Genomic DNA, 5,000 nt, shown 5'->3' with positions numbered 1-5,000 from the left:
CTCAGGGTGGTATGGCCGTAAGCGGGAGACGCTGTCAAAACGAGCCTCTTAAACAATGCCCATACGTGTATAAAAACTAAAAGATATTTAAATACATAGATTAATTAATTAATTAAATAAATAAATAAATAAATAAATAAACGTAAAGTAAAACATTAAAACTACATTAAATAAAAGTTACGACCCAGGGAAGCAGGGCAATGACAGGCATGTTTTATTAATGTTTTGTCCGGAGGAGTATGTGTTATGGACAAAGAAGACCCGGACGCAACAGACGTCTACGATGCCAAGTGGTTTATTATACACAAATACAGGTGCAGGGCTTAAGTCCAGTGAAAGGGGTAGTGGGAACAATATTTATTCATAGAAAGCGAACACGTGCACAGTTGTGAGGGGAGAAGGGACAAGAGCCGTGCCACATAAAACGCCAAGAAAATACCAGTACACACTCTAGCTATACGTAAGCTCTCCATCTACAAAAGAAAACAATTATAGATAAATCTTCAGCGTCAGCAACGCCCTAACTAACCTACTCCGGCTAACAAAATCACAAAACGTACAGCGGGTGGCACACGCTCTATTTGGCAGCTATAAATTCCACGTGAAGGCATAGTGTAGCCTACGTCACGTGACATCCATACCTGTCCGGCTCTCCCAACGAACAAACAAACAAGACATCCGAGGGGAGAAAGTAACAAACAAGAGGACAGGGGAGAACAAATAGGCGTTCCGAAGCTTTAAAAAACACAAACAATAATGTACTGAGACTGTTTGAACGACAGAACAAAATGGGGTACATTATTTCAGCAAAAAACAAAACAAAAAAAGCTGGCGAACGGGACGGCGATGGGCTTCGCATAATTCCGTGTAACGGGATTGGTATAGGTATGAATGACGTCATCGGGATTCCCCAGAAACAGCCAATGAACGGATTTGAGAAGAATGCAGGTACCGATCGCTGGAAAGAGACAGAAACACGCAAAACTCACACAGGAACGTAACAATAAATATCAATAAATAATTAAATAGAAAATAAATTAAATTACTAAAAATAAATAAATCGACAATTTAATAAATAGAAATAAATGAATTAATAATAAATGATTGTGTAAATCAAATACATAAATAAATAAATAAATAAATAAATGTATCAAGTAAAAAACTGAATAAAAGTTTATAGATAGATAGATAGATAGATAGATAGATAGATAGATAGATAGATAGATAGATAGATAGATAGATAGATAGATAGATAGATAGATAGATAGATAGATAGATAGATAAAAACCATGCCAGCTTTTAGTCACAGCATTAATTCATAGAAAATGAAAAGTCTTTGCTAAATAGTGATAATAACAGATACGCAAAAATATTTGACAGCTTTGTAAAGAGTGCACGTTGTAATGGTGTTAACAACTGCTTATGATTTATGCAGTGTCTCGTTAACCCAGCCGCTGTCCTTTACAGAGGAGCAAACGAATGGGGGTGGGTTAAATTAACTAACTTTTGCCCTTGAAAGAACAGACCATGCAGCACATACGCTCGTTCTTACACGTGAATGGCGTCAAATCCCCTGCAACACAGGCAGCGCTCTGTTAATGACCGCTCCTCTGTCCCGTGCTGCTGTGGGCACTGAGCAAAAAGCCCAAAAGGAAGCCTCTGACCGCCCCCTGCCGGAGGAGGGGGGTAAAGACGAGACTGAGCGGATCCTCTGACTGGCGCACAGACGGAGAAAAGACAAACCAATGCAGAATCCGGAAAGCAAATGCGGCGAACGAAGTAAAAAGGAGAAAAGTGACAAAGACAAAAGCTTACAGCACCTGGTATTCCCAGGCGGTCTCCCATCCAAGTACTAACCAGGCCCGACCCTGCTTAGCTTCCGAGATCGGACGAGATCGGGCGTGCTCAGGGTGGTATGGCCGTAAGCGGGAGACGCTGTCAAAACGAGCCTCTTAAACAATGCCCATACGTGTATAAAAACTAAAAGATATTTAAATACATAGATTAATTAATTAATTAAATAAATAAATAAATAAATAAATAAACGTAAAGTAAAACATTAAAACTACATTAAATAAAAGTTACGACCCAGGGAAGCAGGGCAATGACAGGCATGTTTTATTAATGTTTTGTCCGGAGGAGTATGTGTTATGGACAAAGACGACCCGGACGCAACAGACATCTACGATGCCAAGTGGTTTATTATACACAAATACAGGTGCAGGGCTTAAGTCCAGTGAAAGGGGTAGTGGGAACAATATTTATTCATAGAAAGCGAACACGTGCACAGTTGTGAGGGGAGAAGGGACAAGAGCCGTGCCACATAAAAAGCCAAGAAAATACCAGGACACACTCTAGCTATACGTAAGCTCTCCATCTACAAAAGAAAACAATTATAGATAAATCTTCAGCGTCAGCAACGCCCTAACTAACCTACTCCGGCTAACAAAATCACAAAACGTACAGCGGGTGGCACACGCTCTATTTGGCAGCTATAAATTCCACGTGAAGGCATAGTGTAGCCTACGTCACGTGACATCCATACCTGTCCGGCTCTCCCAACGAACAAACAAACAAGACATCCGAGGGGAGAAAGTAACAAACAAGAGGACAGGGGAGAACAAATAGGCGTTCCGAAGCTTTAAAAAACACAAACAATAATGTACTGAGACTGTTTGAACGACAGAACAAAATGGGGTACATTATTTCAGCAAAAAACAAAACAAAAAAAGCTGGCGAACGGGACGGCGATGGGCTTCGCATAATTCCGTGTAACGGGATTGGTATAGGTATGAATGACGTCATCGGGATTCCCCAGAAACAGCCAATGAACGGATTTGAGAAGAATGCAGGTACCGATCGCTGGAAAGAGACAGAAACACGCAAAACTCACACAGGAACGTAACAATAAATATCAATAAATAATTAAATAGAAAATAAATTAAATTACTAAAAATAAATAAATCGACAATTTAATAAATAGAAATAAATGAATTAATAATAAATGATTGTGTAAATCAAATACATAAATAAATAAATAAATAAATAAATGTATCAAGTAAAAAACTGAATAAATGTTTATAGATAGATAGATAGATAGATAGATAGATAGATAGATAGATAGATAGATAGATAGATAGATAGATAGATAGATAGATAGATAGATAGATAGATAGATAGATAGATAAAAACCATGCCAGCTTTTAGTCACAGCATTCATTCATAGAAAATGAAAAGTCTTTGCTAAATAGTGATAATAACAGATACGCAAAAATATTTGACAGCTTTGTTAAGAGTGCACGTTGTAATGGTGTTAACAACTGCTTATGATTTATGCAGTGTCTCGTTAACCCAGCCGCTGTCCTTTACAGAGGAGCAAACGAATGGGGGTGGGTTAAATTAACTAACTTTTGCCCTTGAAAGAACAGACCATGCAGCACATACGCTCGTTCTTACACGTGAATGGCGTCAAATCCCCTGCAACACAGGCAGCGCTCTGTTAATGACCGCTCCTCTGTCCCGTGCTGCTGTGGGCACTGAGCAAAAAGCCCAAAAGGAAGCCTCTGACCGCCCCCTGCCGGAGGAGGGGGGTAAAGACGAGACTGAGCGGATCCTCTGACTGGCGCACAGACGGAGAAAAGACAAACCAATGCAGAATCCGGAAAGCAAATGCGGCGAACGAAGTAAAAAGGAGAAAAGTGACAAAGACAAAAGCTTACAGCACCTGGTATTCCCAGGCGGTCTCCCATCCAAGTACTAACCAGGCCCGACCCTGCTTAGCTTCCGAGATCGGACGAGATCGGGCGTGCTCAGGGTGGTATGGCCGTAAGCGGGAGACGCTGTCAAAACGAGCCTCTTAAACAATGCCCATACGTGTATAAAAACTAAAAGATATTTAAATACATAGATTAATTAATTAATTAAATAAATAAATAAATAAATAAATAAACGTAAAGTAAAACATTAAAACTACATTAAATAAAAGTTACGACCCAGGGAAGCAGGGCAATGACAGGCATGTTTTATTAATGTTTTGTCCGGAGGAGTATGTGTTATGGACAAAGAAGACCCGGACGCAACAGACGTCTACGATGCCAAGTGGTTTATTATACACAAATACAGGTGCAGGGCTTAAGTCCAGTGAAAGGGGTAGTGGGAACAATATTTATTCATAGAAAGCGAACACGTGCACAGTTGTGAGGGGAGAAGGGACAAGAGCCGTGCCACATAAAACGCCAAGAAAATACCAGTACACACTCTAGCTATACGTAAGCTCTCCATCTACAAAAGAAAACAATTATAGATAAATCTTCAGCGTCAGCAACGCCCTAACTAACCTACTCCGGCTAACAAAATCACAAAACGTACAGCGGGTGGCACACGCTCTATTTGGCAGCTATAAATTCCACGTGAAGGCATAGTGTAGCCTACGTCACGTGACATCCATACCTGTCCGGCTCTCCCAACGAACAAACAAACAAGACATCCGAGGGGAGAAAGTAACAAACAAGAGGACAGGGGAGAACAAATAGGCGTTCCGAAGCTTTAAAAAACACAAACAATAATGTACTGAGACTGTTTGAACGACAGAACAAAATGGGGTACATTATTTCAGCAAAAAACAAAACAAAAAAAGCTGGCGAACGGGACGGCGATGGGCTTCGCATAATTCCGTGTAACGGGATTGGTATAGGTATGAATGACGTCATCGGGATTCCCCAGAAACAGCCAATGAACGGATTTGAGAAGAATGCAGGTACGGATCGCTGGAAAGAGACAGAAACACGCAAAACTCACACAGGAACGTAACAATAAATATCAATAAATAATTAAATAGAAAATAAATTAAATTACTAAAAATAAATAAATCGACAATTTAATAAATAGAAATAAATGAATTAATAATAAATGATTGTGTAAATCAAATACATAAATAAATAAATAAATAAATAAATGTATCAAGTAAAAAACTGAATAAATGTTTATAGATAGATAGATAG

At 39.4% G+C, this 5,000-nt stretch overlaps 3 non-coding genes across 3 annotated transcripts in view; all 3 read right to left on the bottom strand.

Annotated features, from left to right (window-relative positions):
• Window positions 1-23, bottom strand: part of LOC141350728 (5S ribosomal RNA) — a 119-nt gene extending 96 nt beyond the window's left edge. The window contains exon 1 of the ribosomal RNA XR_012358862.1: window positions 1-23. This exon is cut by the window's left edge and continues 96 nt beyond it. This is a non-coding gene — a ribosomal RNA (5S ribosomal RNA).
• A 1,785-nt stretch (window positions 24-1,808) lies between these two features.
• LOC141350726 (5S ribosomal RNA) lies at window positions 1,809-1,927 on the bottom strand. The gene has a single exon (XR_012358860.1). It is a non-coding gene; the product is annotated as a 5S ribosomal RNA (ribosomal RNA).
• Window positions 1,928-3,712: 1,785 nt separating this feature from the next.
• Window positions 3,713-3,831, bottom strand: LOC141350724 (5S ribosomal RNA). The gene has a single exon (XR_012358858.1). It is a non-coding gene; the product is annotated as a 5S ribosomal RNA (ribosomal RNA).
• Window positions 3,832-5,000: the final 1,169 nt, after the last annotated feature.

Source organism: Misgurnus anguillicaudatus, chromosome 18, assembly GCF_027580225.2.
Source record: "Misgurnus anguillicaudatus chromosome 18, ASM2758022v2, whole genome shotgun sequence".
NCBI lineage: Eukaryota > Metazoa > Chordata > Actinopteri > Cypriniformes > Cobitidae > Misgurnus > Misgurnus anguillicaudatus.
Note: the sequence above shows the minus strand (reverse complement) of the source record. Positions and strands in the feature narration are given on the sequence as shown.